Raw genomic sequence first — 13,583 nt, forward strand, 5'->3', positions numbered from 1 at the left:
CCTGGACATCCTGTCATGAGATCTGCACTGACATTCAGATATTTTCATCAATTTGTGTCAAGCCAATAGTCAAAATATCAGCATATCTACTCTCTGCGTGCTGTCTAACTGCTCAGGGTCATGTTTGAGTTGTCATACTTGCCTCCCGATCATTGGTAGCAAGTATGAAGTATTTCCTACATTGGCTGCCCAGATACTTCCTGTTGGAGTGCTCTTACCCCTTCACCCACATCGAGACTTGGGACAAGTATTCGCTTGTTTGTGTAGACTTCACTCATCTCTTTTGGAAAAGTTGTCTATGTTTGTATTCTCTTCATCAGGTGCCACTGCCTCTTCAGGTTAGCACATTCATTTACTTTTTTTTTTTCTCTTGCTCTGTTGAGAAGGGACCATTTTTTATACCTTTCTTCCTTCCTGTGATGTGGTTTAGTGTCTACTGTTAAACAACTGCTAATGAAGTTGTTAGTAAGATGCTTAAAGAAGCAAATGGTTGAGTGATATCAAACAGACATTGCCTACATTGAAGGAGAAAGGAGAAGCAGGAGAAAAGAAGAAACACTGTGGAGGCTGGGAGTTCCATGATTGTGAGCTAACAGATGAGTACAGATGGGAGCAATAAGAGAGTTAGGGGACACAGAATCCTGCAAATCCACAATTCGATATTTACGATGGAGTGCTCTGACTTATCAGTGAGAAGCTCTAATGACAGGGAGCCTCCTTCTGGGATAAGAGAGTTTAAAAGGATAAGAGACAATCAGGGAATGCCAAGGCTATGTCCCAACACTTGGATAAGTTAGCATGCTATTTTTGTCTCCTAGCTCCAGAGACCCAAGTCTCTTACATGCAAGAGAGACAAAAGAATATTTCATTAATGAGACTCATGGGGATTAATTCCCTACAATTACAGAAATCGAAAATGCTTTTGCTGCACCCAGGAAGCCGACTCCTATAATCTCAGGTGATATGAGCACATAACTGTTTTCTAGAGACTTCCCAAGTGGGGCCATGTCTCTTCCCTTCCTAAGGATATAACTTCCAACCACATCACTCATCCATGGGAGAGACTGGGTCATTGATCTCACGCTGTTCTGTGCTAACATCTGGGTGAGCCACGGCCTCTTCAGAAGTGCTGGGGAAATGAGTTATGGTGGGAGGGTCCCCTTGTATCGGTAGTTATTTTGGGGCCTCAACAGGGACAATAAGTTGAGGAGAGTTTAGTGATGTCAAGCCCTGCCCATAAGGCTTTGATTGTGTAGGGAAAATCTGGATGCACTAAACCATCTCTCCCTGATCTGTCTCCTCCGGAGTTAGTGCTTCATCAATGGGCCTTCATCTCCCAACAGTCTTTCCTCTGTTTTCATTGCTGCTTTTCCCATTGTTGGGAGTGACTATTTACTGTTATTGAACCATTTGTTAATTGTAGTCATTCAACAAACATTTTTCCCCCAGCAATTATTGTGTGGTAGACACTACTATTTCTGTGAATAGCTAAATGACTAAGACAGTGTTTCTTCTGTCAAGATCCTCACTGTGTAAACAGAGTGAGAGATGTAAAAAGGAATAAACATGATAATGAGAGGTTGCATTGAAATCTGGGGAAGTAGATCCACTAACGTTGTCTCTTTGTTTTATTTGTAATTGTTTTCAAAAAAGAGGACTCTTTTGCAGGAGTCAGTGAGGCTTCACAGAGAAGCCTATAGGTGCTGAGCCTTGAGAGGGGTGTTGGGGTCTTTCCATGGAGACGAAGGGTGTGAGCAGTCCAGAAACAGCAGAGGGGGAAATTTAGGGATTAAGTAGAGTGGGAGTTGTGCTGCTGAAATTAGAAATACCCTTACTGTCTGACCAACAGTCAGGAGCAGGGTCTGCAAAATGAACCCAAATGAACCTGACTCGGTAGGCAATAGTCAGGTTAAGAAACAATCTTACACTTTGGCTAAAAGGTTGAAATTGAAATCTGAAATTGTGAAGTGTAAGTGCTGTTTTTATGTCAGGGGACAGCTACGACAAGGTTTTGTCTATGGAAAAATGACCCAGGTTATATTGAGGAAGAAACTATTGCTGCATTCAGAGTGGGAGAGGGTTGTCAAGGGATAGAAACAGCACCAGGCACAGAATGGGTCTCGGAGGGGTGGAAATCGTGAATCCAGAAATTCAGATGAATTTTTTCATTCATTCTTAAATGTTTACTAGAAACAATGCAGATACCGTATAGTCATTATTTCATTGAAAAATTTCAAAAACTGTACGTGGTATGATTATTTAATGTTACTGATGGGAAGAGTTACTGACAGCAGCGACACTGGTCATACAGGGCACCTACCAGACTCTTTGGGACAATCTCAGAACACGGTGTTTCCAAAGATTTTTTTTAATTCAATAATAATTTTAACTTTAATTGGCTTTCATATTTGAACAGTGGTACATTTACAAAACAAACTTGCTGTGATTTTTCAGACAGTTCTCATAAGCTCCTTTCCAGTTTCTCCTATTATGAACACATCCTCTCTCTTACACATATTACTTTTAATCGTCCTATCTGTTGACCTTCCACATGCAGTAACTTTTTCCTCAGTCTTCCTTTGTTCTTGAAGCAATTGATAGTGCTAAGAGTACTGGTCAGGAGTGCTGTGAAAAAAAATCTTCTTTTGGGCTTGCCTTCTTCTTGTTCTTGTTCTTGTTCTTGTTCTTGTTCTTGTTCTTGTTCTTGTTCTTGTTCTTCTTCTTCTTCTTGTTCTTCTTCTTCTTCTTCTTCTTGTTCTTCTTCTTAATGAGAAGACTGGGACATGGATGTTGGACAAGGAGACTGGAGAGGGAAAAGAGGCATGTTCATTTCCTGACATCAAGGGTACACATTATCAACATGACTATTTCTCATTGGTGTTGATATCAATGTCCTGGCTGACATAGGATTTGTCAGATTTGTCTTTCCCCTTTCTTTCCATCTTGTCCTCCTGTAGGAAGTTTCTATGCACAACCCCATCTTTAAGTAGTGGTAGTTATCTCACACCTCCTTAAGTGTAGAATATTTCTGTAAATCATTAGTTTTCTTCTACACTGGAGATTGTGTCTTCCATATTTTTTTCAATTATTTACATTAAATACTCTGTGTTATAACCCAGTACTACTTTATTTTGTTGCTCACATTGTTTCAGCTTTGTTAAAGGAGAGCTCCTTCAGTTACTGATATGTCACTATGGCATGTCCCAACATTCTTGGCTCTTTGGAGGTATCATTTCATTACTGTCTTACAGGAGAAGATGCTTCAGCTTCACCTTCAGCTTATTGTATGTTCCTCTGGAGTTCTACAATGAGTCATTTCTGCAAGGAGCCCTGTTTTATTTTATTGGATCATGGGATAAGATTCAAGATCTTGGTACCTGCTGTGCTTTTTGCTACCAGATTCTCTATATCCCATCAACTGACCTGGCAAAGACACATATAAGTGTTTACTACTCTGTGTATATGGAGACATCCATACATGTATCTGTATGTAACCCTCCATATTTTTATATAAGCTGAAGCAAGTTCATACTGATGGCTCTAAAACTAATTTATTACCAAGGGATCATAAGAGCTACTCCACCTTGCTTACATGTGAAGTCCCACGCCAAATGTGATCACCTCTTTCCCACCATTTACTATTCATTTCCTTATGTGTTCAATTTCAGTTCACATGTGCAGGAGTATCAGCATTGTTAACAGTATCCTCTGGGACACATTTTGTCAAGAATGGTGCAGTGCTTCTGTGCAGTTTCTTTCATGTCCAGTTTTACAGACTCTTCTCCTTTCCCAGGTCTTGTTTTTCTGCACTTTTTTTGCCCACCTGTTTCACTGAGATTGTGTCCTACAGTTGTAATATAGTTAGATTGTTTTTTTTCATATGTACATTCCAGTGTAAGATTCCATCTGTCACCTGGGTTTGATGTTTGCATTGATTTCAATTCTGCATTATGCAGATTTATATTGATTTATTATATTTTATTATATTTACATATATAATATATATAATATAATAATATTGTAATACATTTATTATATTTATAATATAATATTATATTGATTTACTATATTATTATATTGATTTATATTCACATAATGTTTGCATTAATTTATACTCTGAATTTATTACTCTAAGAGTTTTTCCTGTTTTTAATGCTTTCTTACTTTCATTTTTATTTATTGAAAAATTTTAAAAATATTTATTTATGTTTGAGAGAGGGACAGAGCATGAGTGGGGAGGGGTAGAGAGAGATGGAGACACAGAATCCAAAGCAGACTCTAGGCTCTGAGTTTTAGCACAGAGACTGACGTGAGGCTCGAACCCATGAACCATGAGATCATGACCTGAGCTGAAGTTGGATGCCCAACTGACTGAGCCACTCAGGCGCCCCTTAATGTTTTTTTTTAAATATGAAATTTATTGTCAAATTGGTTTCGATACAACACCCAGGGCTCATCCCAACAGGTGCCCTCTTCAATGCCCATCACCCACTTTCCCCTCCCTCCAACCCCCCATCAACCCTCACTTTGTTCTCAGTTTTTAAGTGTCTCTTAAGGTTTGCCTCCCTCCCTAACTTTTTTCTTCTCCTCCCCCATGGTCTTCTGTTAACTTTCTCAGGATCCACATAAGAGTGAAAGCATAAGGTATTTGTCTTTCTCTGTGTGACTTATTTCACTTACCATCACACTCTCCGTTCCATCCACATTGCTACAAAAGGCCAGATTTCATTCTTTCTCATTGCCAAGTAGTATTCCATTGTGTATATAAACCACAATTTCTTTATCCATTCATCATTTGATGGACATTTAGGCTCTTTACACAATTTGGCTATTGTTGAGAGTGTTGCTATAGACATTGGGGTACAAGTGCCCCTATGCATCAGTACTCCTGTATCCCTTGGGTAAATTCCTAGCAGTGCTACTGCTGGGTCATAGGGTAGGTCTATTTTTAATTTTTTGAGGAACCTCCACACTGTTTTCCAGAGTGGCTGCACCAGTTTGCATTCCCACCAACAGTGCAAGAGGGATCCCGTTTCTCCACATCCTTGCCAGCATCTATAGTCTCCTGATTTGTTCATTTTGGCCACCCTGACTGGCATGAGGTGGTATCTGAGTGTGGTTTTGATTTGTATTTCCCTGATAAGGAGCGACGTTGAGCATCTTTTCATGTGCCTGTTGGCCATCTGGATGTCTTCTTTAGAGAAGTGTCTATTCATGTTTTCTTCCCCTTTCTTCACTGGCTTATTTGTTTTTCGGGTGTGGAGTTTGGTGAGTTCTTTATAGATTTTGGATACTAGCCCTTTGCCTGAAATGTCATTTGCAAATATCTTTTCCAATTCCATTCGTTGCCTTTTAGTTTTGTTGATTGTTTCCTTTGCAGTGCAGAAGCTTTTTATCTTCTTGAGGTTACAATAGTTAAATTTTGTTTTTAATTCCCTTGACTTTGGAGATGTGTCAAGTAATAAATTGCTGTGGCTGAGGTCAGGGAGGTGTTTTCCTGCTTTCTCCTCTAGGGTTTTGATGGTTTCCTGTCTCACATTCAGGTCCTTCATCCATTTTGAGTTTATTTTTGTGAATGGTGTAACAAAGTGGTCTAGTTTCTTCTGCACGTTGCTGTCCAGTTCTCCCAGCACCATTTGTTAAAGAGACTGCCTTTTTTCCATTGGATATTCTTTCCTGCGTTATCAAAGATTAGTTGGCCATACTTCTCTGGGTCCAATTCTGGAGTCTCTATTCTACTCCATTGGTCTATGTGTCTGTTTTTGTTCAATACCATACTGTCTGATGAGTATGAGGCTAAAGTCTTGGATTGTGATGCCTCCCACTTTGGTCTTCTTCTTCAATATTACTTTGGCTATATGGGGTCTTTTGTGGTTCCATACAAATTTTAGGATTGCTTGTTCTAGCTTCGAGAAGAATGTTAGTGCAATTTTGATTGGGATTTTATTGAATGTGTAGATAGCTTTGGGTAGTATTGACATTTTAACAATATTTATTCTTCCAATCCATGAGCATGGAATGTTTTTCCATTTCTTTACATCTTCTTCAATTCCCTTCATAAGATTTCTATAGTTTTCAGCTTACAGATGTTTTACCTCTTTGGTTAGGTTTATTCCTAGGTATTTTATGCTTCTTGGTGCAATTGTGAATGGTATCAATTTCTTTGTTTGTCTTTCTGTTGCTTCATTATTAGTGTATAAGAATGCAACTGATTTCTATACATTAATTTTGTATCCTGCGACTTTGCCAAATTCATGTATCAGTTCTAGCAGACTTTTGGTGGAGTCTATTGGATTTTCCATGTATCATATCATATCATTTTCAAAAAGTGAAAGCTTGACTTCATCTTTGCCAATTTTGATGACTTTGATTTCCTTTGTTGTCTGATTGCTGATGCTAGCACTTCCAGCACTATGTTAAACAACAGCGGCGAGTTGGACATCCCTGTCGTGTTCCTGATCTCAGGGGAAAGCTCTCAGCTTTTTCCCATTGAGGATGATATTAGCTGTGAATTTTTCATAAGTGGCTTTTATGATGTTTAAGTATGTTCCTCATATCCTGAATTTCTCTAGGGTTTTTATTAAGCAAGGATGCTGAATTTTGTCAAATGCTTTTTCTGCATTGATTGACAGTATCATACGGTTCTTTTCTTTTCTTTTCTTTTTGTGATGTATCACGTTGATTGATTTGTGAATGTTGAACCAACCCTTCATCCCAGGAATGAATCCCACTTGATCATGGTGAATCATTCTTTTTATATGCTGTTGAATTTGATTTGTTAGTATCTTATTGAGAATTTTTGCATCCATATTCATCAGGGATATTGGCCTGTAGTTCTCTTTTTACTGGGTCTCTCTCTGGTTTAGGGATCAAAGTAATGCTGGCCTCATAGAATGAGGCTGGAAGTTTTCCTTTCCTTTCTATTTTTTGGAACAGCTTGAGAAGGAAAGGTATTATCTCTGCTTTAAATGTCTGGTAGAATTCCCCAGGGAAGCCATCTGGTCCTGGACTCTTATTTGTTGGGAGATTTTTGATAAGTGATTAAATTTCTTCACTGGTTATGGGTCTGTTCGAGTTTTCTATTTCTTCCTGTTTGAGTTTTGGAAGCGTGTGGGTGCTTAGGAATTTGTCCATTTCTTCTAGTTTGTCCAGTTTGTTGGCATATAATTTTTCATAGTATTCCCTGATAATTGCTTGCATTTCTGAGGAATTGGTTGTAATAATTCCATTTTCATTCATGATTTTATCTATTTGGGTCATCTCCCCCCCCCCCCCATTTTTTTTGAGAAGCCTGGCTAGAGGTTTATCAATTTTGTTTATTTTTTCAAAAACCAACTCTTGGTTTCATTGATCTGCTCTATGGTTTTTTTAAATTATATATTGTTTATTTCTGCTCTGCTCTTTATTATTTCTCTTCTTCTGCTGGGTTTGGGGTGTCTTTGCTGTTCTGCTTCTATTTCCTTTAGGTGTGCTGTTAGATTTTGTATTTGGGATTTTTCTTGTGTCTTGAGATAGGCCTGGATTGCAATGTATTTTCCTCTCAGAACTGCCTTTGCTGCATTCCAAAGCATTTGGATTACTGTATTTTCTTTTTTTTTATTAAAAAATTTTTTTTAATGTTTATTTATTTTTGAGACAGAGAGAGACAGAGCATGAACGGGGGAGGGTCAGAGAGAGAGGGAGACACAGAATCTGAAACAGGCTCCAGGCTCTGAGCCATCAGCACAGAGCCTGATGCAGGGCTTGAACTCACGAACTGCGAGATCATGACCTGAGCCGAAGTCAGACACTTAACTGACTGAGCCACCCAGGTGTCCCTGGATTATTGTATTTTCATTTTCATTTGTTTCCATATATTTTTAAATTTCTTCTCTAATTGCCTGGTTGACCCATTCATTCTTTAGTAGGGTGTTCTTTAACCTCCTTCAAGTTTCATAGCATTGTGGTCCTAAAGTGTGCATGGTATGATCTCAATTCTTGTATACTTATGAAGGGCTGTTTTGTGACCCAGTATGTGATCTATCTTGGAGAATGTTCCATGTGCACTCGAGAGAAAGTAAATTGTGTTGCTTTGGGATGCAGACTTCTAAATATATCTATCAAGTCCATCTGATCCAATGTATCATTCAGGGCCTTTGTTTCTTTATTGATCCTGTGTCTAGATGATCTATCCATCGTTGTAAGTGGGGTATTAAAGTCCCTTGCAATCACCACATTCTTATCAATAAGGTTGTTTATGTTTGTGATTAATTGTTTTATATATTAGGAGGCTCCTGAATTCAGCACATAGACGTTTATAACTGTTAGCTCTTCCTGATGGATAGACCCTGTGATTATTATATAATGCCCTTCTTCATCTCTTGTTACAGCCTTTAATTTAAAGTCTAGTTTGTCTGATATAAGTATGGCTACTCCAGCTTTCTTTTGACTTCCAGTAGCATGATAGATAGTTCTCCATCCCCTCACTTTCAATCTGAAGGTGTCCTCAGGCCTAAAACAAGTCTCTTGTAGACAGCCAGTAGATGGGTCTTGTTTTTTTGTCCATTCTGATACCTTATGTCTTTTGGTTGGAGCATTGAGCCCATTTAAATTTAGTGTTATTATTGAAAGATATGGGTTTAGAGTCCTTGTAATGTCTGTAGGTTTCATGCTTGCAGTGATGTCTCTGGTACTTTGTGGTCCTTGCAACATTTCACTCACAGAATCCCCCTTAGGATCTCTTGTAGGGCTGGTTTAGTCGTGATGAATTCCTTCAGTTTTTGTTTGTTTGGGAAAACCTTTATCTCTCCTTCTATTCTGAATGACAGACTTGCTGGATAAAGGATTCTTGGCTGCATATTTTTTCTGTTCGTCACATTGAAGATTTCCTGCCATTCCTTTCTGGCCTGCCAAGTTTTAGTAGATAGGTCTGCAACTACTCTTATGCCTTTGTAAGTTAGAGCCTGTTTATCCCTAGCTGCTTTCAGAATTTTCTCTTTATCCTTGTATTTTGCCAGTTTCACTATGATATGTCTTGTGGAAGATCAATTCAAGTTACGTCTGAAGGGAGTTCTCTGTGCCTCTTGGATTTCAATGCCTTTTTCCTTCTCCAGAGCAGGGAAGTTCTCAGCTATGATTTGTTCAAGTACACCTTCAGCCCGTTTCTCTCTCTCTTTTCCTCTTCTGGAATTCCTATGATACAGATATTGTTGGTTTGATTACATCACTTAGTTCTCTAATTCTCCCCTCATATTCCTGGATTTTTTTCTCTCTTTTTCTCAGCTTCCTCTTTTTCCATAATTTTATCTTCTAATTCACCTGTTCTTTCCTTTGCCTCTTCAATCCGTGCTATGGCCACCTCCATGTTATTTTGCACCTCATTTATAGCATTTTTTGGCTCCTCATGACTATTTCTTAGTCCCTTGATCTCTGTAGCAATAGATTCTCTGCTGTCCTCTGTACTTTTTTCTAGCCCAACGATTGATTTTATGACTATTGTTCTAAATTCTTGTCCATTATTGGTTGTTTTTGATCAATTCGTTAGCTGTCGCTACTTCCTGGAGTTTCTTTTGAGGAGAATTTTTCCATTTTCTCATTTTGGGTAGTCCCTGGGATGGCCCAGAACTGCAGGGCTCTTCCTCTGTGTTGTCCGGAGTAACTTGTGTTGGTGGGTGGGGCCACAGTCAGACCCGATGTCTGCCCCCAGCCCACCACTGGGGTCATGGTCAAGCTGGTGTGTACCTTATCTTCCCCCCTCCCAGGGGCAGGACTCACTGTGGAGTGGTGTGGCCCTGTCTGGGCTACTTGCACACTGCCAGGCTTGTGGTGCTGCTTCGATGGGATCTGGTGTATTAGCTGGGGTGGATCCGCAAGGTGCACAGAGACAGGAGGGGCAGGCTTAGCTTGCTTTGCTGTCAGTAGTCCCCTGTGGGAGGTGTCCCGCAGCACCGGGAGGGAGGCCGACCCATCAGAGGGATGGATCCACAGAAGCACAGTGTTGGGCATTTGTTGGGGAAGCAAGTTCGGTGATGGGAACAGGTTCCCTTTGGAATTTCGGGTGGGGAATGGGAGAGGGAGATGGCACTGGCCAGCGCCTTTGTACCCTGCTGAGCTGAGCTCTGTCTTCTGGGGCTCCACAACTCTCCCTCCCAATGTCCTCTCGCCCTCCCTGCTCTCAGAGAGCAGAGCTGTTGACTTTTAACATTCCAGATGTTAAGTCCCGCTGGCTGCCAGAACTCATGGAGTCTGGCCCCTCTGCTTCTGCAAGTCAGACTCAGGGGCTCTGCCTTGCCCGGCGGGCTGCCCCTCCACCACCCCGGCTCCCTCCCGCCAGTCCATGTAGCATGCACCTCCTCTCTGCCCTTCCTACCTTCTTGTCTACACTTGGCTCTGGAGAGTCTGTTCTGTTAGTCTTCTGGCAGTTTTCTGGGTTATTTAGGCAGGTGTGGGTGGAATCTAAGCGATCAGCAGGACGAGGTGAGCCCAGCGTCCTCCTATGCTGCCATCTTCCCCTCTGAGTCCCCCAATTTTTTTTTAAATAAAATCAATTTCTTTTAAAGAGAAATCATATTACTCCTTCCATTCTAATTTTGATCCTTTTCTTTCTTTCTTTTTCTTTCCTTTTTTTGGTGAGTTGCTCTGTCTGGAACCTGCATTATACCACGTTGTATATAAAGGTATGAAAACAAACATGCTTATCCTGCCTTATCTTAGGGGTCACTCTCAGTGTTTCACTTTTCAGAACTATTTTACAGGTGGGTTTACATATATGACTTTTTTCGTGTTGTGGAAGTTTCCTTCTATTCTTAGTTACTTGAATGCTGTCAGTCTAAGGAATGCTCCATTTTGCCACATTTTATTTACCATCTGTGGACATACTTATGTTACCCTTTTTCTGTTAATATGGTGTATTACACTGAGGGAGTTTTATTGCCTTACTGGAATAAATGCCATTTGGTCATGATGCATAATCCTTTTCTACACCATGATCAAAAGGCTGCATTGCTGGAATATGTTCACACGTATATTCCTTGGGAATATTGTTGTGTACTTTTCTTTTCTTGCAATGTCTTTTCATGGCTTTGGTATCAGTGCAATGCTGGCCTGATGGAATAAAGTAAGAAGTGTCTCCCATTTGATTTTTTTTGGAAGACACTGACAAAGATTGATGTTAATTCTTCTAATTCTGTGTGGTTCTTGTGTACTGTAACCATGACTACTCCACTGGAAAGCCTACTTTCACAGTGGAAAGCCTACAATCACAAACTGTAATTCTGCTAGGAGAAAGAATCTCTTTGACTTATGGTGTAGCCTGTCCTCTGCTTTCTAAAAAGTGTGCTTCAGCTACAAGAATACACAGTAGTACAATAATGGAGAACCCTCTCTGTCTCTTTCCCTACCCACATGTGTGTGTATGTGTGTGTCTAGATCAAAGAGAACTTATCAATGAAGTACACACCTGTTAAGTATTTACAGCAACCTGAAGCTGTCTTATGCAATAGAAAATGCAGAATTTAGACCAACTGGAGACCTAGACTAAGGGAATAGAGAAAGACAGAGAATTATGGAGAAATGAATTGTGTTCCATTTGTTTACATTACATAAAATATATCCTGTTGTAGACAGACATCATATATAACATATATAACTGTAGTGTCCAGTGCCTTAGAATGTTTCCACAGATACAGGAGTTTTTGAGTTCTTCTCTTATTTACATACAACTCCTACTCCTGTTGTGTTACCTGCTCTGCTCACAATGTTCTCTTTGATGTTGCCTGATGATTTGGGGTGAGCTCTTGACTCAAGGTCTTTGCCTATGCGATTTGTCTGCCTTAACTGGTTTTCTCAAAGTTATACACATGGGTCACATATCCCTTAGTTTTCCAGCTCAGAAGCCCCTTATTAGACATGATACAATGACAGGTTTCCCTTCTACTTAGAACTCCTTTGTCCTGAATTATTTTCCTTATTAGTTGTAACCACCATTTGAAACATCATTGATTCATTTATTTATATTATATTCCTCCCTCTGACACACACACACACACACACACACACACACACACACACCTAATACTAAGTCTTGTTAAGTTCAAACACACATCACTACTTTTTGCAATGCTTTCAACCAAACTTGTCACAAGGTATTTTGTTAAATTTTGTTGGGTGAATAAAAAAGTCTCAGGAAATTTATGGAGGAGAACATTGTTTTGAATTATGTTTTTTTATTTGGATCAAGAACTGCTAACAGTTTCAGCCTCACAGAAAACATGGAGCATTTGAGAGTCCCTGAAATTTTCTGGTATGTATTCTAGGTTGGTAGAGAATGTGCAAGAATTAATGAGTGCGTCATGTTGAAAACACAGCATTGCTCTTAATTCTATGATCACAGCTGGTGTCTTTACAATGCTCTTATCTCTGTTCCAGCTGTTTTCATCAGTTACATGGAAGGAAGAAATCAAACTCATGTTACAGAATTTATCCTCCTGGGACTCTCAGACCAGGGGGAACAGCAGTCTCTGCTCTTTTGGCCGTTCCTGTCCATGTACCTGGTCACCTTCACTGGGAACCTGCTCATGGTTCTGGCCATTATCACGGACTCCTGCCTCCACACGCCCATGTACTTCTTCCTCTCCAACCTGTCCTTTTCAGACATCTGTTTCACCTCCACCACTGTCCCAAAGATGCTGCTGAACATTCAGACGCAGAGCAGAGCGATCTCCTACTAAGGGTGCCTCAGTCAGATGTACTTTTTCATGCTTTTTGGAGGATTAGACCACTTCCTCTTGACAGTGATGGCCTATGACCGGTTTGTGGCCATCTGTCACCCACTGCACTACATGGTCATCATGAACCCCAAGTTCTGTGGCATCCTGCTCCTGGGATCTTGGATACTGAGTGTTCTTGACTCTCTATTACATGACTTACTGATTTTGCGACTCTCTTTTTGCACAGAGCTGGAAATCCTTCACTTTTTCTGTGAACTTAAGCAGGTGATCCAACTTGCTTGCTCTGATAGGTTCCTCAATGACCTGGCAGTGTATTTGGTAAGTGGACTTCTGGGTGTTGTTCCACTCACTGGCATCCTGTTCTCTTACTCTAGAATTGTCACTTCCATTTTGAGAATTTCATCAGTGAGGGGCAAGTATAAAGCATTTTCCACGTGTGGGTCTCACCTCTCAGTGGTCTCTTTGTTCTATGCTACAGGCCTTGGGGTGTATCTGAGTTCTCCTGCTGCACAAAACTCCAGGGCAAGTGCCATAGCCTCAGTCATGTACACGGTGGTGACGCCCATGCTGAACCCCTTCATCTATGGTCTGAGGAACAGAGACATCAAGCAAGCCCTGGGAAAACTCTTTAGCAGAGGGGCGTTCTCTGCATATAGGATTCTTTGTTTTAAGATAAAGTTATGAATAACAGGGCTTAAAACCCTAGAAGACCTAGATCATGTTATTTAACTCAATTCAGAGACTGACGATCTGCAGTTTATCTTTCTACAGTATTCAGTTGCTAAAAGTTTTTCATACACTATAAGCAACATTTCTTCTGAAAGTTTTAAAAGTTTATTTATTTATTTTGAGAGAGAGGGAGCAAGAGCGTGTGGG

General features: G+C 40.2%; 1 pseudogene; it reads left to right on the top strand.

The window, feature by feature from the left end:
- Positions 1 to 12,422: 12,422 nt before the first annotated feature.
- LOC122486364 lies at positions 12,423 to 13,383 on the top strand (annotated as a pseudogene).
- Positions 13,384 to 13,583: the final 200 nt, after the last annotated feature.

This window comes from Prionailurus bengalensis, chromosome A2 (assembly GCF_016509475.1).
Source record: "Prionailurus bengalensis isolate Pbe53 chromosome A2, Fcat_Pben_1.1_paternal_pri, whole genome shotgun sequence".
NCBI classification, from domain to species: domain Eukaryota; kingdom Metazoa; phylum Chordata; class Mammalia; order Carnivora; family Felidae; genus Prionailurus; species Prionailurus bengalensis.